Consider the following 23,003-nt stretch of genomic DNA (forward strand, 5'->3'; position numbering starts at 1 on the left):
TGAAGTTAAAGAGAGGTCATTAGGGTGGGCCCTCATCCGATAGAACTATTGTCCTTATAAGAAGAAGAGACTAGGACCCAGAGGGAAGACCATGTGAAGACCCAGGGAGAAGACAGCCATATACAAGCCAAGGAGAGAGGCCTCAGAGGAAATCAACCCTACTGACACATTGATCTTGGACTTCCTCCCTCCAGAACTGTGAGAAAATGAATGTCTGTTGTTTAAGCCCCCTAGTCTGTGATACTTCGTCATGGCAGCCCTGGCAAACTGATACGCCACGCCAAGAAGTGGGGAGGGTGTACCTGGTGGCGGGCTCAGTTCAAATAAAGTCCTGAAGACTAGAGACCCCAGGGCCTGTTTGGGGATTTGGCAGTGAGACTCAAGTACTGGGACGGTGAGCTGGGACTAAAACTCTAAGAGGCTTGAATCCCTGGGAGTAGGCATGCGATACAGATTCTTGTTCTAGAAAGATGGGGGGATGGGCCGGTGGTGGAGTGGGAAGGGGAAGACTTGGTACAAGGGGTACAACTCTAATATCCAGTCTGTCCTCAACTAAGCTCATCTTTCGAAATGTCTTTTTGATTTTCCCCTTCTCCATGCCCCGACCCCGCCCTAGTCTGGGCCTATATTGGTGGTACTTGGGTTATCATCCTCCTGCGTGGTCTACCGGGCTCCAGGCCCTCCTGCCCAGTTTGGAGAAGGGCCTGGTTCTTGAGCTGGGTAGCAACATGTTTTTGTTTTGTTTGTTTGTAAAAGTGAACAGTAATGAGAGGAAAATTTTCACATGCTGCTGGAAGCCAACTGGCAAGACAATCCCCAACAGGGAGTTGAAAATTGCTCTCAGCAGAAAGACTGCTGTTAGAAAAAATAGTATAATCTATAATGAGAAAAACACATACTTAGATTAATAAACTCTGATAGACTTGTTTCAAAATTGAGCATCATGATAAGTTTACTCTGAGTCTTGTGAAAGGATGAAATACATGGTAACAGCCAAGTCAATTTAAAGAAAGAACGGTGAGCTACAAAGACATTAAAGTATATAAAAAACAAATCATTTTATGGGTACAACAAGAGGCAACTGGATCAACGGGGCAGAATGGAAAGCCCAGAAACACAGTCGTGTACACATGGGAATTCGATATTTGATATAAAATATCATTTCAAGTCAGTAGGAAAGGAAATACGATTCGGTGCTGGGGTAGTTGGTTATCCATTAGGAAACAAATACAGTAACTCTACTTCAAACCGGTCACAAAAATAAAGGGGAGATGGATTCAAGGCCAAAATCATTTTAGAGTGCTATAAATACATTAGGGGAAAATATGAAATATATTGACGATCTTGGGGAAGGGAAGGCCTTCCACACAAAACATATACACACACGTACACGCACAGGAGTAAGACAAAAAGGAAAATGTGAAGTCTCATAATTTGATTACAACATATTCAAACACTTCTAAGTGAGAAATGCATGTACGTGCACGTGTATGTGTGTGTGTGTGTGTGTGTGTGTGTGGCAGCAAATAACGTTAAACAATGAGTGACAGTGAAGAGAACAGGAAAATGACACGATTTGTATTGGATGATAAGAAGCTAATATTATCTGGCTGTGCCCAGCCCTGCTAAACAATTCCGCCCAGGGATGGCTACGTTGAGTTGCAACCCCGAGCAGTCGTGCATTGAGCATGACGAGACTTTCGATGGGTAGATCCCCGTGGTATAATTCCAGGAGGCAGAGCATCCTGTCCACTGTGCCCCCAAAGAATTCACCTGTCTGTCAATTGATGCCCAATTCTCCTCAAAAACTACATTCTTAAGTCAAGGCTGTCATTCCTGGCATCACTCTCTCACAGTTGAGAGTGCTTTACACTTAGCAAGGCACCTTTCCACCTACTGGTGCATTAATCCCCCAATGACTTTGTGATGTAGACAGATACAGCCAGAGAAAGGGAGAGGTTAAGTGACCTGCCCAAGGTTAGACAAGGGATCCCTGGCAGAGCTGGGGAAAGCAGTAGCCAGAACAGTGGGTACCTCATTGGATGCCTGGTCTCCAGACACCTGGCCCCCCCCCCCCGGGAGCAAACAATGCAGGAAGGGAAGGTAAAGCCTCCGAAGCCAACTGCACTGAGATTGGAGCTCTGCCTTGGACTGTTTCTGGTCATCATTTGCATTAGAGAACCAATGCCAGCTTGGTCTGAAGTGCCGGCCTACTCAGCGACCATTCAGTGGAGTTAGGTTTTCAGAGAAGGACAGAATCATTTCAAGGACACATCCCTGCCCAGAGACAGGCTCCCAGCCATGCCTTAGAACAGCCATGCCTTAGAATTCAGCCAGAGGGGCCTCTCACTTCTCTAAGTCCAGGATACTACAAAGTCTGCACCAGTCCTTGGGCAGTCAATCCTGCACACCTAGCAAAGTTCCTGCCCTTGTATCTGCAGAGAGCCTTTCCCTTCAAGTTCAGGAAGATATTCTTCTGTATTTTATTCCAAAGTTTGTTGTTGACATTTAGGTTTCTAATCCACGTGGAACTGGTTTATGTGAATGGTATGAGCTGGCATTATAATTTTTTTCCATGTAGATGAATGACTTTTCTAGCACCATATCTTGAACAGGCCATCTCCTCCTTACTGATTTGCAATGCTACTTCTGTCACATGTGGGCTTCCCTAGTCTTATTGAGCTGTGTCTTTCCTAGCTACTGTCACCAAGTTGATGCCACACTATCCCAATCACCATAGCTTTTGAATAATTCTTGAGATAGAATAAGGCAAGCCTCTCCTATCTTGCTGTTCTTTAAAATTGTTTTGGCTTATCTTGGCCCTTTGCTCCACATGTAAATTTTAGTGATAGTGTATCAAGAGAGGATTTTGATTAACATTCCAACACATTCATAAATTAGTTTAGGCAGAATTGACATCTTTATCATATTGAATCATCCTATCCATGACCTTGGCATATCTCTCTATTTAAGTTCTTCCATCTCTCTTAATAGTAAGTTTTATATTTTTCTCCATTAAAATTTCACACATCTTCAGTTAGATTGATTCATTCTTTCTATTTTTGTTGCTGTTGGGGAAAGTATCCTTTTTTCCCATACTCTTTTTTTTGAGGTAGATTCCAGATGACGACATACACAGACTTTTAGGTGTACAGTTTGATGAGTTTCGACAATTGTACACACCGATGTAACAACCGCCACCCCTCGCAAAATGCAGAATGCTCCCAGCCCCACTCCAAAAGTTGCCTTCATGTCCTTTTCTAGTCAGTTTCCCCCGGCCCTGGAGACAACCACTGTTCTGATTTCTATCAAAATATATCTTTTTAAAATAGTTTTTAACTGTTCGTGATTGTTCAATGCATATTTTTGTAGAGTCCTTAATCTTACTCTTTCATTTCTGTGAAAGTACACATTTCCCCCCGTGCACATGCACACACATATTATTGGTGTTTCATGTGAGTTTCAGACGCTTTCCTGAAGGGATCTTTGGGAGGCGTGTGGGGCAGAGAAGGGCTGTGCAGGTCCTGGATTTACGGTGGAGGACTAGACTCACTATTCTAGCTAAGGCCCATGACAGTTCTCTCTAGCTTTCCGATACCTAGAAAACTAGTGACTTATATCTATTGGTAAACTCACTCCACTACCTCTGGATTAACTATCTCAGAAGAAGACAGAAATTTGGTATTTTCATCCTAACATCAGACTTGTCTACTTGTAGCCACCATCTCAGACATTTAGATCAAAAGAGCGTTCATGGACAAATGAACATTCTTGTGGGTAGATACATCTAGTCACAAAATACGTTTGATTCAGTAGCCTGTGTTCTCTTGGCTGCAAGAAGGGGGAGCAACCTGTGGGCTCTTGAGCTCAACCCTCAGTCTCATCATCTGTAAAATGAAGATAATTTTCACTTTAGACTTGGTTGGTGTTTACCTAAGCCTTCCCTTCCCGTTTTATCTCATTCAGTCCTCAAAGCACTTCTGTGGGAGTGGGTTCTCCCTGTTTTACAGATGATGAAACTGAGGCTCATGGAGGTTAATTGACTAGCGAGAGAAGGCATCGCATCACCCCGCTCACTTGCCTCACAGTATTGCTCTAAAGATCAGGTGAGATCATGGATGGGGAAGGGCCCTAAGTATCAAGTTGAGATTGCACAACCATTAAAGAGAGGCCTCCTGTTGAGTTGAATTGCATCTGCCAAACTCTGCCAGCTCCCCACAAACCACGTAACTGGGAAGAGAGGACAATATTTGCTAAGCAGATGTTCTTGTCATCATCAGTGTCATCATCCTTGCTACCTCTGATTGTTTATTGTGTGCCAGCATTGTGCAAGGCCCCGATCATGCATTAGTTTAGGAGGGATCCCGAAGCCCTTTGACCGTGCCCTGAAGGCCAATAATCTGGCCACTGGCCACTGCCTCCAGCCTCTTTCTACCCTCTCCCTCCATCACTGCTCTCACCCCTCAAAGTCTGCCCTGTTTTGAGAATGTCACTTGGGTCTGCCCACTCCCACCTTTCACTTGCTCTCCCTCCTGCCTGGGAGTCTGCTCCCCAGGAGTTTCTGTGTCCTGCTCCCTCGTTTCACTCTGGTCTTTGCTCAAAGTGGCTTTTCTGACTCTGTTTCTGAAACAGCACTGCCCTCAACAACACTTCCCACCCCCTCACCCAGCTTGACTTTTCTTTACTGAACTTATCACCACCTGGCACTATGGTATACGTCTATCTGTGACTTGTCTGCTCCCCACTAGAATTTAAGCTCCATGGGGGCAGGGACTGAGCTGCACCTGTTCACTGCTGCCCCCAGCACCTAGGACAGTAGCTAGCACAGAGCAGGACTTCACAAGTAGGTGTTGTTGGTGAATAATCGTGAAGCCCACCAGTCACGAACACTGGAACGGCTTCAGTCTCCATGACTACCGAATCACTGGCCCCTGAGTCTTATTTCCACCTACACATCTTTGAGGGCTCTCAGGTCCATGGAGACCCTCCAACACAGGGTGACCAGGGGACCCAGTGAATGACTTTCCGGAGAGAATGGTGATCAGCCTCTCACATAGGCTCCACTCCAGAGCCCAGCTGGGTTTGGCAGCAGCCCCGTGCTGGATGTGGCCCCTTTGTGGGAGGACTCAGAAAATTCCCACATTTCTATCAGGGCAGTTCATGGACCAGTCAAGTGCAGACAGTTAAACAGAGAAAAACCAGTGGAATGAAACCAGTCGAGCCAGTGGGAAAGCAAAGAGAAGATGCGTGGGTCAGTCCGGAGGCAACTTAACAGAACCCGGGGTCCTTTGGAGGGAGGAAGAAATATTTAAATAAAATAAAATTTAAATAAAATAACTTTAATTCACCTTCTCTGTCTAGCGTCATCTGAGCCAGAAGAAAGGATTTAAGGAGAGTTTCCCAGATGGTCTGCTGACTTTATGGGGAGTGAATGGTGGGGTGGGGGTGGGGGGTCTGTACCAACTGCATTCAGCTCCATTTGCGACTCCCTGACAAATACTAAGGAACTGCAGCCGGGGGTGGTGGCAGCCGTGCCCCTGCCACCTGCTCATCCCCTTCTCAGGGTCCTCCTGCTCTTTATGGTCTGGCCCCTGTGCCCCTCTTGCTGAAGGTGGTAGAGGAGGAAGGGTCCCAAGGCCACTGTAACTGTGTCTGGCATCACTGTCACCAAGGCCTGTCCTCTGTACCTGGGAGTCATCTGCCTGATTTGAAATCCCAATCGTTTCTCCTCCCTCGCTTCTAGCAATTTCCAGAATCTACAAGAATTGGAGGGTGGGCCTGTCTAGGAGCACATTGGGCTCTCTTTCCCTGCCTTTTATTTTGTGATTTTTAATCTGGTTAAAAACAGAGTGACTCTAAGGCCTGGTTAGCCTGGGACAGGCCTAATTGATGCCTGTTGTCCTGGCATAATCATTAATAACTCCCCTTTTACTCTCAAAAGTCTTCCTGCTTCAACAATAAACTACATGGTGACCCTGGTTAAAGGGATTCTCAAAGGCCGCCTGGGAAGGGGAAGAAGTCAGCCGACGGCAGCCTGGGATGGGAGGGAGGTTTGTCCTGCCGCTGGCCTTGGTCTGGCGGATGGACGGGGGCCGGTTTCTATGAGCCTCTTGTTCTTCCTGGAAAGAGCTGGCCCCACGTATTCTAGATCCCACCCTGCTGGCTCCCTGAGCCCCTGCTGCCCGCCTGGCCCTGGAGCAGCTCCGACCAGCTGTACTCTGAGGATCGGCTCTGACTTTGAATCAAGTGCAGCCTGTGCGAGGGCCTGGGGCCGCCAAACACCTCACCAGCTCCTGGAAACAGAAGGTCTTCCTTCTGAGACTTCACCTCTTTGGCATTTCCTGGGGATCATTTTCTCCTCCATCTCTTCTCCTTTTTTCCCCGAATTGCTGCAAAGATGAAATAAAGAATTTAGGGACCAAATCCAGCCAGCGTGTAATTGGTGAATACGTGGTTCTGGAGGAGCCCAACTGAGGGAATGAGAATAAATAAACGTGAGAGCTGGAGGCTCACCTGGAGATCCCTTTGGGACACAGTGTCAGATGGGGAGGTGAGGTGCAGAGAGGTCACTGACCATTCAATGTTCCTCTGCCGTGTGTCCACTGTGTGCCAGGTGCTGTTCTCAGCACAGGGGATGAAGACAGATGCCTCTGCCCTCGTGGGGCTGACATTCTGGTCCCGGGGACAGGCAAAATCAAATGCAGATAAACTAAGAAGAAAACCGGCATTCAGGATAAATGCCATAGAGACCATTCACATAGTGTGATGTGAGGGAGAGGTTAGCAGCAGGTGGGCGAGTCAAGGATGGTCTTGACGTTCCACTGAGACTCAGATGAGGAGAAGCCAGCTGGATGAAGAGGAGGGAGCACGCTGGGCAAGGGAGCAGCCTGGCTGAGGTCTGGGGTGGGATGAGCTTGGGGTCTTTGGTGAGTAGAAAGAAAGGCCAGTGTGGCTGAAGGGTAGCAGGTGGGCAGGAGGTGCATGGAGTGAGGCTGGGAGGCAGGCAGGGGCTAGGGCAGGCAGAGCGTTTGAAGCCAGGGAAGGACTTGGGATGTTTCTCTGGATGAAGTGGAAAGCTACCCAGGAGTTTGAAGCAGGGGTTTGATTTAACTTCTAGGGAGGCAGGAGCAGAAGCCAGGGGACCATTTAGGAGGATGTGGCCATGTCCAGGTGGCTTGGACTGGGGTGACACTGGAGGGGAGGGAAGAGGTCTGGCCTGGGATGTGTTATGGAGGTACAGTCAATAGGAGTCGCAGGTAGGGGGCTGGGGCGGGCAGTAAAGAGTAGGAGGGATCCAGTGAGGCCCTGACATCTTTGTCTTGCAAATTTACCCCACTGAGCAAAGCTAGACACCAATCACTCCAAGCCATATTTTAGTCATCACTGGCCCGAGGAGCCACGACTATGACACCCCTTGATCATCTGCCTTCTTGCTCCTGCCCTCTAGAACTCTGCTGGCCTCCTGAAGGTTCCATCCCCTCAAGTGGAAGCTCTGTAATAGGAGAAATGAATCCAGGATCCTGCACTAATAACAAAGGGAAACTCGGAGGGAAATGTGTGTATTTTATTTGTGGGCTTCAGTTAATTTACCTTTTCCCAAAATATTTTCTAGGTGACTGTGATATTGTGGCATGCTCTGCAGTTATGACTGCAGCACACTACATCTTCCTCATCGAGCCCATGAACAAATATCATCATATTCAAGGCTCTGAGAAGCAAGACTCTGCAGCGAGGGCACCTGTTTATCTTTCCCGAACTCCACTTACCATGGAACCCTTTTGATTTAACATGCATTAGCATCCCAAGGACCCGGTGCTCTGGAGAAGATGCTCTGGGAATACTGGGCTAAACCATCATTGCCTCCGATAGGAAAGCCTAAGGCAGGGTGGAGGCAGGCTGGTGGACAGACGGTCCACCAAATCATGCCTCCTTCCATAGACTGGAGTACAGAGTCTCGCTGATATCCTGAATGGAGAGGAGAGATGTGCCTTCCTCCACCTTGACTCACTCTTTCATGTCAGCCCTGCAGCTCAAGCCCCCCAGGGTTGCTTAGAGAAGTTCTTTTGGCTCTGTCTGCACTATTTCCTCACAGGGCTCAGTCTTGTTCTGAGGGAGGGTTGGAGAAGCAACTTCAGGCCATCTCTGACTCTGCTCCAAGCCTCCCCTAAACTACCTTAAACAAACATCTTCACCTCCTAAGACATTTAAATCGTGCAAATAGACATATTGGGGTGGGGGTGGCCAGCAGCTCACCAGGTGCAGCCGGGACTCCTGCTGCATGCATGCAGGATGCATCCAACACCAGCACATGCTGGTCCAGGAAAAATGTGGTGGTAACAGTGGGCTTGAATAACACAGGGTCCACTGGGTGGATTGCATGAGCTGGCTGAGGCTGCAGAGGGCTGAGCAGCAGTGGGCAGCCCTTACCGCCTGGCCTCTAATTCTCACATTGTGTTCATGTTCTTTCCTTTAAGTCCCTCTGGGCCCTGACTGGTGGTGTGTGAGGACACAGAGAAGATGCTCTTTGGAGTGGAGTCAGCTCCCAGTCCACTGCAGCTGGTCCTGGGTCCCAGGGCTTGGTTCCACAGCCACCACCAGGCAAAAGGGGCACAAAGTCCCTTGGACCCACCGTTGCTGTTTGCAAGACATCAAGAATGGGGTTCTGCAATCACACCCTCAGAGAGGCCCAGAAGGAAGCTATCCTGCGGTTCAGGCACACAGCCCAGAGCCCCGTGAGCAGCAGCAATGAGGATACCTCGGTAGCATGCAGCAGCCCCCAGACAGTCTCTCGTGCGCTCCTCACACAGATGTGCCAAGTAGGCAGGGCGGAGGTTACTTACCCAGCTTCATAGCTGAGAAAGTGGAATTTCAGGGAGTAACGAAGTGGCTTTAGCAAGGCTGGAGCTGGAGTCAAATCTGGGCTTGTCTTACCTGTCCAGAGCATCCCTCGGGGACCTGCACACATCAGAGGATTTGGCTAAAGTGGATGTTGTGTGTGGCTGCGGGGCTTTATGAGATCACCTGGATGAGTGGGCAGCTCCTGGAGGAGGAGGTCATGGGCTTGCATGACCTGTAGCTTCCGGATGGATCTCTCTGACCTTGCACAGGTTGGTGGGTACTGGGAGCACCCTTATGCCTGGGTGAGCACTACCCACAGTCTCTCTCCTTAGGAAGCACATTTGCATAGATCCTCTTAAAAGAAATACCACAACCAAAAGCTTGAAATGGGGCCATTGAATGAGCTCTGGGCCCTTCTTCAAAGTGCTTCCAGCTATACTCACAAATAGCTGTGTGATCTTGGAGAGATCACTTACCCTCTCTGGGCCTCAGTTTCTAGAACCAGTTAATGGAAATATTTGTCTTAATCACCACACAGTTATTGTGAGGAGAAGTAAAGAAATGGATGTGAAGGTATCCCGCAAAACCACACAACATAAGGCATTTTCTCATTATCCAGGTACCAGATGGCATTAGGCCAGCGTTTTCACAGTCCGTCCTCCCCTCCCACCACCCCCAGTTCCTTTAAAGCCAACTCAGAATTTCGCAAGGGATGTTTCGCTTTTTGATTATCCAGAAGCCTGACTTTACCTTTTTTTCTACTGGCTGCTTCAGATTGTGGTCTTCCAGAAGGTAAACTGCCCACAAGTTGTAAACAAGTTCAAGTTGATCAACTTGGGGGGAGAAGGTGGCGGGAGGATTGGGTTGAAATTCTTGGGTATTTGAGGATGTGAAGTCTCAGGTGGTTGTAGCCACCCTTGCCACGCTTCCTTCTGCTGCTCTACATGGAGATGACTTATAGAGACTCTATGTTGGGCCGGGACTAATTATGTTTCTCTAGGAAGTGTTTCTCAAAGTGGGTTCCCTTGAGATACTCAGTGACAAAGGATTTGTTCCCTGGTCACATCCCTTTGGGAAGCTGCCACATCTGTGTACTACCACATCCTCTCACAGATGATCAGTGAGCCTTTAGCCTTTTAGAAGCTCTGAGAAGCCCCACAGTTAAGAAACATGTAAGTTTAACTCAGTATTTCCCAAACTTACTTTGCCATGAAACCCTAGCCCTTATTTCACCCCAAGAGCTGCTGCAGGGATGGGGGAAGCATCTACTGAGGCAGTGTGGACCGCCTACACATACAGGATTTAACGACAGCCCAGCTTATTTGGGATCAGGCTTGTCTGGGAAATCCAGGCCTTCAGGTCTCAGTAAGCATGTGACATCCTCCAGCTGTAAGGAGCTTATGGACTGGTCAGAGACAGAACCGACCTTCTTGTCAACTGTGTGGGGCTGCGGCTGGGTGCGGCGAGGCTCCTGAGGCGAGGGGGAGGGTTTGCAGTCCTCCAGGAGACAGCCTGTCTGAGATGGAGGCAACAGTTGAAGGGTGGAGAGTTCGCTGTGTCGGGTGCAAGGGTCTGGTGGCAACAGTAGCTTGGTGGCCAATCTGGCTGAGTGTTCAAATCCTGCCTCCATCACCGATGAGCTCTGTGACGTTGGACAAGTCCCTTCTACTCTCTGTGTCTCTTGTTCCTTACCTGAAAAGGGGGTTGATAATGATGGTGCCTGCCCCATAGAGTGGCAGGAGGTTTGAAGGCCTGCCAGAGCAAGCCTTCAATGATGTCGGTTATTATTTTTATGCAAATCTCTTTTTTCTTTCTCTCTCACCTTTAAAGCTGCTTCTTCCTCAGGTGCCTCACTAGGATACTGGAGTCAGCCCATGTGAGGCAGCTGGGGGAGGCGCCACTTTAGAAATCCACGCATGACGTGGTTGGGAAGAAAGCCTGGGTGAGAGCTTACTCCTGCTCTTCTCAAACTGCTCCAGCTGCCCCCTCGTGAGGCCTCAAGTTGGTCTGGTTTAAGTCATCTGGCTAACAAAGTATTTTGTTGTTGAAAGAGCCTCTTACAGGATTTACATCTGAGGTGGGGGTGGGCGAGATGGAGCAACCTCCCCTGGACAAGCTGGCAGAGCTCCCAGTCCCTGCCAGACAGGCTCCCCACACATACACACACACACACTCACATACACACACACACTCACACCAGGGGGCCAGCCCTTCACTGTCCTGTTGACCAGTGGTCCATGGAGAAGGGCACCAGGAGAGAGGTGAGAGGCTCCTCTTGTGGCATCTGGCAGCTGGGGCAGCCCTGAGCTGAGGCAGGAGGATCTGAAGGGGCCTGAAGGCCCTGTTGACCAAAACGTTTTCAAGCAAGTGCCCAGAATTCTACTGTTAGAATCTTTGGATTAAGTCCATTGGGCCTCCAAACAGTCCTCAGTGTGCTAATACGTACTGGGGGACAGACTAGTAGGTGCAGCACGTTATCACTACAGCGTCTGGGGCCTGGACCACTAGGACACTGGGTGGATAAATGCTGATGGATAGGACACAAGAATCAGAGACGGTGGAGGCCCAAGAGGACAGAGCTGGATGGAAGAGCCCCAGTGGGGACCAGGTGGCACCCTAGCCCCAGGGAGGGGCTAGGAGGCCAGCCTTTCAGTTCCAGCTGTGCCATTATTTTGAGGGTGAAAACTTGATTCTATGGGTCAAAGATGGGAGCCCCCCCCATGGGTAAACTGAGACAGCAGTTCAGACCACTGTTAAGGTTCACCGGTGATGTCAGACCCTAGGGTGGATTCACCTGGTTAACTGGCAGTTTTTCTGGTCTTGATGCCGGAAGCGCCCCGGACAGTGACGCACCAGAGTGACCACCTGTGACCAACGGTGGGGGTGAGAAGAGGCTGCCACCAGGAGGTGATGGAGGCCACGGTGGTAGGGAGTGAAGCCCAAATCCAGGCAAAGCGGCCGAGTGGGCGAGGAGGCTCCCTGGCGGCGGCCCAGCTCAGCCCCGCCCCGTCCTGGCTCGGGTTTCCCGGGGTGAGCAGTGGCCCGAGGCCCAGCGGCCAATCTCCGCTCGGCTCCCCTCGCGCGCCTCTAGGGGCCTTCTCCTCACCCTGCCTAGCCCGGCCCTTCTTCCTCTGGGCCCTCCTCTCTCCCGTCCCTGCCTCCTCAGGCCCCTCCTGACGCCCTTTCTCCTCATCTCTCCTGCTCCGCATCTCTAGCAAGGAAACTTTCGGCCCAGTGTTTCCTTACCTTGTTCTGTCCTCACTGTGGACAGACTTCCCACCTCTCCCTCAGCCCCCGAAGGGGATGAGACCTTGTGATAAAGACAAATGGCCTCTCCTGTCTGGGGCCCTGGGGTGGGCTGAGGGTGGGGGCTGCTGCTGAGTGGCTCTTGACACAGCTGTTCAGGACACCGCAAGCTCAGAATGTGACATGCCCTGAGTCAGCGGCCACAAAGAGTGACCCACAGAAGCTTAGGTTTTCCTAGGCTCATGGGAAACCAGGTTGACTTTTCTGGGAAGAGCAGATCAGGCTGGTGTGGAAGTAGATGGATCTTGTTAAAGTTCTTAATGCCACAGGTCCCGGGGTCGGAGCGTGTTGGGAGAGGGGTGTCCAGAGTGGGAAGTTTTGGGAGGAGAATCTTGGGGAGTTGTAGGAGTGAGGTCTCTGAACCCCTATGAGGCTATATTTCAGCTTATTTTGCTCAGCTGTAAAAGGCATCCTTGGAGATCAGTGAAAGGGCTTTGAGAATTTACAAAATAAGGAGAAAGAGAGAAAACACCACCCTGGGTAGGTCTTGACCTCTGAAATGGCATCCAGCACTGGGGAGACCACCCTGCCCACAGCCGGCAAGTTGGGGCATCTGTTTTCTCACCAGCTCAGCTGTTGATGGGAGCCATGGTCTTGGGCAAACTATTTCGCCCTCTGGGTAGCAGGGTCTTCAGGTAAGGCGAGTGTTAGGCTTCAAATGGTGAGATTCCACGTGAACAGCAAAAGGGGTCTGTAATACGCCCCTCCAGGCCAGTCACAGCCTCTGCATCTGTGCGCACTGTTTATTTTTTTTTCCTTTAGAATTAACTAAACTCCTAGGAATGCCGCTGATAACAACCCTTCTCCCGTTTTTACTGTTATGTGAAGATGCTCACTAAATATTTGGGAAATGAGGCTGCAGATGTTCAGGCCGTGGAGGGTCAGATTCATGTTGGAGAAAGAGCCCTGGACTGAGCACAGAGCTGGCTTCTCATGGGGCCTGGGTGCCCGCTGTGGTCCCAGGGCCTTCTATCACCAGGCCTGTGTGTTTGGGAGCATTCTGCCTCCTCCTAGGGCAGGCACTCAAGTCAAGGGCGTTTCCCTGGCGTGGAGCTGGGGGAGGGTGGCTGCAGAGACCCGCATGGTCCACAGCCTCTGCAAATAAGGCAGCCTGGGGGCAGCAGCCCAAAGCTGCCCAGGGGCAGTGGGGAGGCTCAGGACAAGCCCTCACCTGGAGCATGGGTGCAGTGAGGCGGAGGGGTAGGCTGAGGAGCCTAGAGCTGCAGTGCTGGGCACAGCATCCCAAGCAGAAGAGAAAGGTTTAATGACCATGGGCATCAAGGCACTGGTGGCTCCAACCCTTTGAGCTTCATCTCAGAGCTCCCTCTTCTATGCTAACTTCTTTGCAAGCAACAAACCAAGCAACTCTTTCTCAGTTCTCAGCTCGCCCTTGACCTCTCTTTTCTCTGACTCACATTGTTGACCTAGTGTATGATTCTTTACCAGCTTCATGTAATCATTTCAGGGCTTTTTGCGTGGGTTCCTGGATAGGATATGAACCCTCCAGGGACCTTCATGTCCCCTCCCTGTATGAGAAGCAAAGGAGTCCCTTTCAGAAGTCCTGGGGGTGTAACTGTGGATTTGCTGGTCACACATACTCACTCCCCACCACCCTGCACCCCGCCCCTCAGCCGCGGCCCCGGCAGCAGACTGTGTGTCAGGCCCACACCGCGCCCTTCTCTCCCTGTTCACCTGTTCTCAGTGCAACTGTGGAAGCAATGCCTTTTCTTTGTGCCATTTGCTCAGTGCTGCTGGCTTCTTGATGGAAATGAAACACAGGGGAATTTCCTTTCTTGCATCTCTTCAAGGAGAAAACCAGTCTGCTTCCCGCCTGCTCCGCTGTCCGCTGCTTGTCCTAAAGACATAGCTCTGGAGGCCCTGAGGGGCTTTGGAAGGGTCAGACATATTCAGAGACACTCAAGCAATTTTAATTTTCAGGACTTTTTCTTGCTTTCTGACACTGTATAAAATTAGAGCCATCCTAGTTCATCGATTCTCCGATGCTCATTCTGGAGCTGGGTGGAGAGGGAGAAGTGAAAGCAAGAGGAGCTGGGTCCCCGCTGGGCCACTGCCTGCATGGTGCTGAGGGCACTTCCAGAGCTTTCTCACCACCTGTTAGACTCCATCACCTGAGATGAGCTAAGAGTCTCGTTCCCTGCACCCTGAAAGAATGCAACCACCACATGGGAGTTTCCCTTCCTGCTCATCCTGCTCACCTCATCCTGAGCCACCTCTGGGCGGGGCTGGGGCTGCAGGGATTCCAGACTCACATCCCCAGCCTAGCTGTGTGGCCCATCCCTGTTTGTCTTGTCTGGTGGAGCTCTCTCTTAACCACCCAGCTTGAGTGTCCTGGGGAGACTCAGAACACCTGGGTTGCCTGTCACTGCCCTCTGGAACCCGTGGACGTCCATTGTAGGTCCACAGAAGAATGCTCAATGACCATAGCCATGCAGAAGTTTACTAATAGAGTCACTGTTCTGCTTCCAGGAATGGCCAGAGGATGAGGAATTCTGGTTAATAGAGAACCACAAGATGGTTGGTTAAGAGAAAGCCCCACCAGACAAGACAAACAGGGACGGGCCATGGAGCTAGGCTGGGGATGAGTCTGGAATCCCGGTGGCCCCAGCCCTGCCCAGACATGGCTCAGGGGAACAGGATGGGTGGGAAGGGAAACTCCCATGTGTTGGCTGCTTTCTTTCAGGGTGCAGGGAATAAGACTCTTAGCTCATCTCAGGTGACGGAGTCTAACAGGTGGTGAGAAAGCTCTGGAAGTGGCCTTAATACACGCAGGCAGTGGCCCAGTGGGGACCCAGCTCCTCCTTTCTCTCCTCCCTCTCGGCTTCTACTATCATAACCTGCATCTAGGAATGGCTCACAGCTCTGCTCCCCAGGAGCAAGAAGCTGACTTTCAGTTCAGTTGGTCACTAAAAATGCAGAGCGTCCTGACTGGGCAAGGTTCCCATGCCCTGCCCTGCAGAGGGCCATTGGCTGGTCTACAAATGGCTGCTTTAGCTTTGGCACCAACTTCTGGTCAGTCTGCTGTGGCCTGCGTCACACGATGCATTGCATGGAACCTCTTGTCACCAGGTTTTCTCGGGAAAGGGCAGTATTAGTACTCAGGAAATATATTCGCCTGAAAGTAGAAATAAAAGGCCTCTGGGGCTTCACGAGCCACCCTCCCTGGGCTCTCTGAATTTCAGCCAGGGGCATGAAGTGCACTGTGCTGGCTGTTCTTGTTTAACTCTCCTTTCCTTAGATTTCCTAAGGCCCCTCAGTTGTGACCTGACACTGCTGTAAATTCCATGGCGCCCACCTCCATGGGTATCTTCTTCATCATTTCGAAAAATGGCATAAATGGCACAGTTGTAGATCCACCATATCAGGCTCATGATCCATCCAGCAACAGTTCTACTCAAGTGAAAACACCAACGTACGTGCCGTGGAAGGGCCTCGTTCACCTTGGATGCTGGCCACCACAGTCTCCTCGAATACTACCTTAATAAACCATTATGAGTCTATCAGAGAGACACTTATCTATATCTTTCTTGAACATATTTCTTTTGAAAACATGAAAATTTTTTTAATAATCCAAGAAGCAGAAACCTATTATAAACATTTGGAAAACAGGAGAAAAATAGAAAAATTACCCACTCACCACTTCATTACAACCACCCATAGTATTTTTAACTGAGATGTAACAAATATAGTAAAGCACACAAGCGATAGTACAGAGCTCAATGAATTTCTACATATGTGTACTTCTGTGTTACCAGCATGTAGAGAAAAATGTAGAGCATTCCTGGCACTCTAGTATACTCCCTTTCAGGAGACGCTCCCTCCAAAGGTGACCACTATTCTGACCTCTATCATCATGGATTAATTTTGCCTATTTTTTGAACATCATATAAATGGAATCATATAGTATGCACAGTTTGATTTTTTTCAAAAACATGATAGCTGTGAGATTCATCCATCTGTCAGTAGTTTGTTTTCATTGCTGCATAGTATTCCACTGTATGTATTTCACCATCCCACCATCTTAATATGAACACCATTAGCATTTTAAGTAATTACTTGTTTTTCCTTTGCATACATATTTTTTAAAACATAGTTATAAAGCAGTGTACTGTGGCTTACAGTGATTTTTGTCTCTTGATTCTTAACATTTCTGGTCTTAAGAATATTTCTAGTTTTACCCTGTACCATGTCTTGGAGAAAAGTTGCTGGAGTTGCTTTGCACCTGTGTAAAGAGAACTTCCTTGCCTTTGTTCTAAAACTGCCCTTTAGAGAGTTCAAAGGGGCTAAACATGACTGTATCCTTCATAACTTGGTCTGTCCTCACTCAGCCATTATCTTTCCAGATGGAGGTCTTATTTTCTCCACTTACCATGTGCAGTAAGAACAGACTGGTGGGCCCACGCCCTCATCTGGGAGCTCACATCCTTGATGGACACACATGTGGAAGAGCACTTCTCACCACCCCCCCACCCCCCGGCAGACTGCCTGGGCAATCTGGGCTGGGAAAATCTGCATGGCCTCAGGGCTCTGAACTGCATACGGAACCAGAAAGAAGACTGAGTAAGGACTGATGCACACAGCTGGTCCAGGGCAAGCCTGGGGTGCTGCTTAGTTCGCTGGATGCTGCTGATTCTCCCTCAAGATGCAGGCCTAGAGCCCTGGGGGATGGTCTGACTAGGGTCCCTGCTCCTGCATCCCATTGTTTCCCAGCACCAGGCACACGGTCAGACCAGGCACCAGTCTAAAGGCTGACTGGGCTGAGAGCTCCATCTCATCTGCACTGTGGGCCTCAGTTCCTGAGGACTTTGCTTCTCTTTGCAACCTAGAAATGCAGTGTGAGGAACAACTCTGTGTGTGTGTGTGTGTGTGTGTGTGTTGTATCTAAATAGCCAGCATAGCTTGCTCTCTGCTTTTGGTATCAGCATGTTCTCTCATTCGGCAGTTTCTGATTTTATCTCGTCTTGTGTTTCTAAAAGGTTCCCGAGGAACTGCATGTTCAGAGCCCAAGTGTGGTTTTCACTTCTCCTGCCAGAGCCCCTTGTTTCTACAACAGCGTCAGGCCTCTTGAATGTGTCTGCACTTTGGCTGTGCGGAGATGGGACCCAAGCTTGGCTTTGAAGGACCCCTATCATTACTTTCCTTTGCTCTAACTTCTTGGAACATGGTGGAACTGTGGGGAGAGTGGATGTTGCAGAGCATAGGCAGAGGGGGCCTCATCTTCCACACTGGCCGGGTTCCTGAAGAGTTTTGCATCCATCAGATGCTTGTTTCTGTACTGAGTCTCTCATATCATAGGCACTGGGGTGTATGGAGTCTAAGGAAGGGTTCCTGTCCCTGGGGACAAAGGCTAGAGCATGGGACACAGATGTCCCCACTTGTCTTTGCTCTGTCTACGTGTCCTAGCTGTTGTCCAAGTCCTCTGAGTCACAGGTTATGGGCCCCAGAGTCAGCTGATGTCCAGGTGAGGAGGGAATATGAGCAGCTCCCTATAGCCTTTGCTCTGTCTGCAGGTGAAAGGTTGGGGGAAAGTGGGACTTTCAAATAAATATAGGATCCAGAGTGAAGAATAGGAGCCCCCCAGGCTCCAAGTGTCCAGGAGGGTGACGTGGGGAGTACCATCATTGTTGCCCAATCTTCTCTGCTGCTCCAGACTGTGTCCCTAGCTGTCTCTCCCTGTGCCCTGAGCTGGCAGGGGCTGTAGTGAGGCTCAGACCTCAGGGGGGCCTATGACCTGCTACTAGCCCTCGGAGGCTGTATAACACTTGACTGTCTAGCTCTGGGGTTTTGCATCTGCTGTTCTCACTGAGAATAAATAAAGGGCAGCATCCTTGGCCTGAGGGACTTGGCGCATTGGCCAGCAGGTGGAACGGACTTTTGCCCCTCCCCTGCTGCCCTCGGTTTCTTTACCAGCAGCCTCCTTCTCTCCCTTCCTCAACTCCCAGGAAGAGAAAAGGACCAAGAGTTTGGCCACCTTTGCTGAGAGAAGCATCTCTGAGATGCTGTTGAGAAAGGGACCGAGGCAGCACAGGCCTGTGGTGCCACCTAGGGGAAGAGGCGTCCCTGGGCTCACTGCTGGTGCAAGTGGATTCCTCCCTGCAAGTCAGCCCGACATATGAAAACCCAGGATTCACTTTCAAAATAAAAAATGAGATGGGAGAAAGGGAAAAGAGAGTCATTGCTTATTTCATAAAAATTATTTCAATTATTTCTCCTTTATAAAGGCATTCCTTTTAGCTTACCTTTAAAAATATATGCTCTCATCCTACATTTTAAGTTATTTATTTAGGAAGAAATTTACAAACTTCTTTTTCCCAAGAAAGTGGAAGAGATGGCACTTATTATATAAAGTGAGAAAACCTATGAAAGAATTGGATCACTCTCTAAAAGGGCAATATAGACATACTTGGTTTTATATATTATTCTTATTGCCATTTAAATTTTTCTTTAAGTGATAAAAATGAAAATCTAAGAGTGTTAATAGAAGAAAAAATTGGATCCATCTAGGATGGAGGCCACTAATTCTTGATCAAATCCCACTTGCACGCAAATGACTTTCAGATCTTGCTCCATCCCAAACGCCAGACTCCTTCCCCCAAGAGCCTGCTAGGCATCTCTGCTTGGATGTCTGAACTACTGAACTTCCCCAAACCTGCTCCACCTGCAGTTTAGCCATCTCAGTGGATAAGATAAAAAGGCCAGGAGTCATCCTTGACTTCTCTTTCTATCAAACAACAGCCAATCCATGAGGAAACCTCAAGCTCTAGCTTCAGAATATAAGCAGAATCTGACAACTTCTTACTGCCCTCTTGTTGACTCTAGATCTGAGATACCTTTATTTCTCAGCCTGGATTACCACAATAGCATCCTGACTGGCCTCCCTGCTTCCAACTTTGTCCCTCTACAGTTCATTTCCATAGAACAGACTGAGGTAGCCTTTAAATATAAGTCAGGTGACATCTTTCCACCAGTCAAAAGCCTGCAGTGGCTCCCCATTGTACTCAGAATAAGAGCCAAAGTCCCTACCATGGCTTATAAGGCGTACGTGACATGCACCCAGAGTGCTTCTCAGACTCCTCTCCAACCACTCTCCATCTGGCTCACTCTGTTCCAGCCACAGTGTCCTCCTTGCATAACAGGTTCACTCCTACCTTAGGGCCATGCGCTGGCTGTTTCTCCTTCTCTTCTCCCAGATATCTGTGTGGCTAACTATCACCTCCTTCAAGTGTTTGTCCAACTGTCAAGCAATCAGTGAGGTCTACCCTGACCAACTACTTTATAACCTTCAAACCCAACAATCTATACTCAGTAATATTTGCTCAGCTCTCTTGAACTTGAAGTGAAGTCACTGCAATGTACTTTAGTTAATTGAAAGTATGGTGCCTATATGTCCCAATTTGCCTAGGATGGTCCCAGTTTACACTCATTGCCCTAGGGTAATTATGAATAGTGTCCCCTTTCACCTCTCAAAAGTGACCCGGTTTGGATGACAAATTCTATGGTCATCCTGGAGGTAATCTGATACATTTGGCTTTCTCTCCCAACTCTTCTCTACCACATGTAGTTAGGTTAGAAGTAAAGTGCTCATAGTTACTCTATTGCTTTTTACTGATCCTTAGCGCCAGGCAGCAAACACCTTTAGAATCTCCCCCCGTTCTCCACTCTTCTCTTTTGAAACCACACACACACACGTGCATGGGTAGGCACATAGCCACTTCCATGATCATCTGCGGAGATAGAAGAGATAAATTGTACATGAGCACAGCTACTTGCTACTTGCTCTACTTCTGTGTGATTTTGAGCAATTCTCCCATGCTTCAGTTTCTTCAAATATCATCCATCCATCTGTCCATCCCCTCAACATGATGATGCATCTACCATGTGCCAGGAACTGTGCTAGGCACATGAAGTCCTTGTCCTCATGGAACTTACAGTCTAATAAGATAGAAAGACAATAAACAATCTAATAAGTGAATACAATCTCAGGAGAGTTCCATAAAGGTCAGAGTGCTACAATAGAGTCATGGGAAGAAGCACTTAGGGGGAACAGAGAACACTCGACTGAGGAGAGAGCATCTGGGACTTGAAAGGTCCTCTCCTGGGAAGGCAGAGGAAATAGCATTCCAGGCAGAAGGAAGAAGATGTCACAGTCCCAAAGCATGAGAGAGCACTGCATGTGAGGAGCCCAAAGAAAGGCAGCATATTTGAAGGACAGGGAGCCAGAGGAACAGCCTGAGCTCCAGATAGAGAGAAGTGGGGGCCAGACTACCTCAGGTATTGAGGGACCATGAGCAGGTCACTATGGGTATGGAGTCTGGATTTTATTTCAAGTGTGCTAGAAACCCATTTCAGGGCTTTAAAGGAAGAGGACCTAATATAATTTGTGTTTTTGAAAGATGTCCCTGGCAGTTTCTTGGAGAATGACTGAAGAGGGGCAAGAATGGAGGTGGGCTATCGTGGTTGTGCAGGCAAGAGATTCTGGGAGCTTGGACTAAAGTGACAGAGGTGGAGAGGACAAGTGGATGGATTTGAGATATATTCTGAAAAAATTAATAAAGTTTGCTGATGGGGGGCTGGGCCTGTGGCTGAGTGGTTAAGTTCGCGCACTCTGCTTACATGGCCCAGGGTTTCGCTGGTTCAAATCCTGGGTGCAGACCTAGCACAGCTCATCAAGCCATGCTGAGGTGGTGTCCCACATAGCAAAACTAGGAGGACCTACAACTAGAATATACAACAATGTACTGGGGGGCTTTGGGGAGAAAAAGGAAAAAAAACGATTGGCAACAGATGTTAGCTCAGGGCCAATCTTTAAAAAAAATCTTGCTGATGGACTGGATATGAGGGGTAAGGGAGAGAGTGGGATTGAGGAAACTCCCAGATTTCTGACTTGAGCTACTAGAATTGAGAAGGGAAGGACTTGAAGGAGGACTTGGTTTAGTGAGGTAAAAGTTACTGTGTGGCCCACGTGTAAGATGGAGATGCCTAGGAGAAATGTCTAGAGGGCAGTTAGATATAGGGGTCTGGAGTCAGAGGAAAGACCAGTGGGATAGAAATGTGATGAGTCATGGGACTAGGGATGAAGTCCCCCAGGGAGAGAAGACACACTGAGGACCAATCCTGAGAAACTCGCAAGCAGAGGTTTAGGAGAGGAAGAGTTGCAAAAGAAGACCAAAAGGAGGGTCACATCTGTCATGTTTTGGAGAAGTCAAATAACATGAAGACGGAAAAGTTTCCACTAGATTTGGGAACATGGAGGTGGTTGATGACATCAGCCAGATGGGTGAAGTGGTAGAGGCAATGCCAGGTTAGAGTGGTTTGAAGAATGAGTGAACTATCCATAAATTTCTGAGCAGCACCATGAATGGAAGTAAACCTCCTTACTTTGATAAAGTGCATTCATCTGAAACCTATCGTAAGGATCACACTGAATGGTGAACTAATATGAACATTCCCAAGGTTTGACTTTTTTTCCTCCCAATGTTACATTAGAGGTCCCAGCCCAATGCAAAAAGGCAATAAAAATAAATGCAATATTGTCTACATGATTAGAACACAAGGGTTCAGCAAGCTGGCTAGATACATAATATCCAAAAGCAATTCATTAGCAACAACCACATAGAAAATAAAATAGAAAAAAAAGAGCTCATTCAAATATAACTACACAGGACCTTTATGGGGAAAAGTGATAAACTTCTACCAAGGACTGTGCCAGGAGATTCCCTAGGAGGGGGCTCTTTTCAGCTACTTGCTCAGTGACAATCTCTGCTGATGTCATCAAAGGAGTGGTGTCTGATGCAGAATGAAGAAAAAGTCACTGGTATTTTGGTCACGGAACTGAGAGGTCCTTGACCAATTGGATGCTAAAGTTCCTAAGAATTAAGACATAATCTAATGATAAAAAAAAATGTGATGGAGGCTGTGATAATATAGTTACTGGAGGACAGGACCGCAGCAGGAAACCAGTAGATTGAAATACAGATAGTGGCATGAACCTCAAAATAGCACAGGGTTCTGCAAAGGGTGGGGATGCCTGGTCTGGAAGCAGCGCTGGAGGGCAGCAAGGCCATCGACCCACATCCAGACCTGAGAGTATGGGGCAAGAGAGACAAGGCTTACCTGTGAGCTATATTTAAGACGTCCCTGTGTTTACAAGGAGCTTATGCTCTAAAGAATTCATAATGGTCATATTTGTATTACTTTTCCCGTTCACTTCACCTTCCCAATCTCTCCCCTGATCCTCAATATTGGTTTATACATAATCACAGCAGGAGAATTTGGAAAGCTGAATATTGTTATATTAAAACCTATGTATGTATATAAACAAACACAGAATGGGGGGGTGACATGAGAAGGGAATGGGTGGATTTAGGGTTAAAGCAGGAGTTTTCAACAGCAGCACTCTTGACATTTTGGGCCAGATAATTCTTTGTCACGGGAGGCTGTCCTGTGCATTGTAGAAGCTTAGCAGCATCCTTGGCCTCTACCCACTAGATGCCAGTAGCACCCCCTCCTCAGTCATGACAACTTAACGCATCTCCAGACATTGCCACTGTATACTAGGGATATAACTGTCCCCTGTTGAGAGCCACTGGTTAAGGGTGTGCATGGAAAAGGAATGAGGACAGGACATAATTCAGATAAACCTGAAAAACTGAAGACAGGGGATGAAGTCCAAGCACAAGTTTGGTTTCCTCAGTCTGTAGCCCCGACGGCATTCAGTTAGGTTTCTCTAAATTTTCGCATAAGCTCAGTGACTTACAATAGCTACTATCCACTGTCTCAGTTTCCCCATTTTAGTGGGCTGTGTAGCAGATGTTAACGGTAACATTCCTTTCGGACCGCTG

Source organism: Equus przewalskii, chromosome 7 (assembly GCF_037783145.1).
Source record: "Equus przewalskii isolate Varuska chromosome 7, EquPr2, whole genome shotgun sequence".
NCBI lineage: Eukaryota > Metazoa > Chordata > Mammalia > Perissodactyla > Equidae > Equus > Equus przewalskii.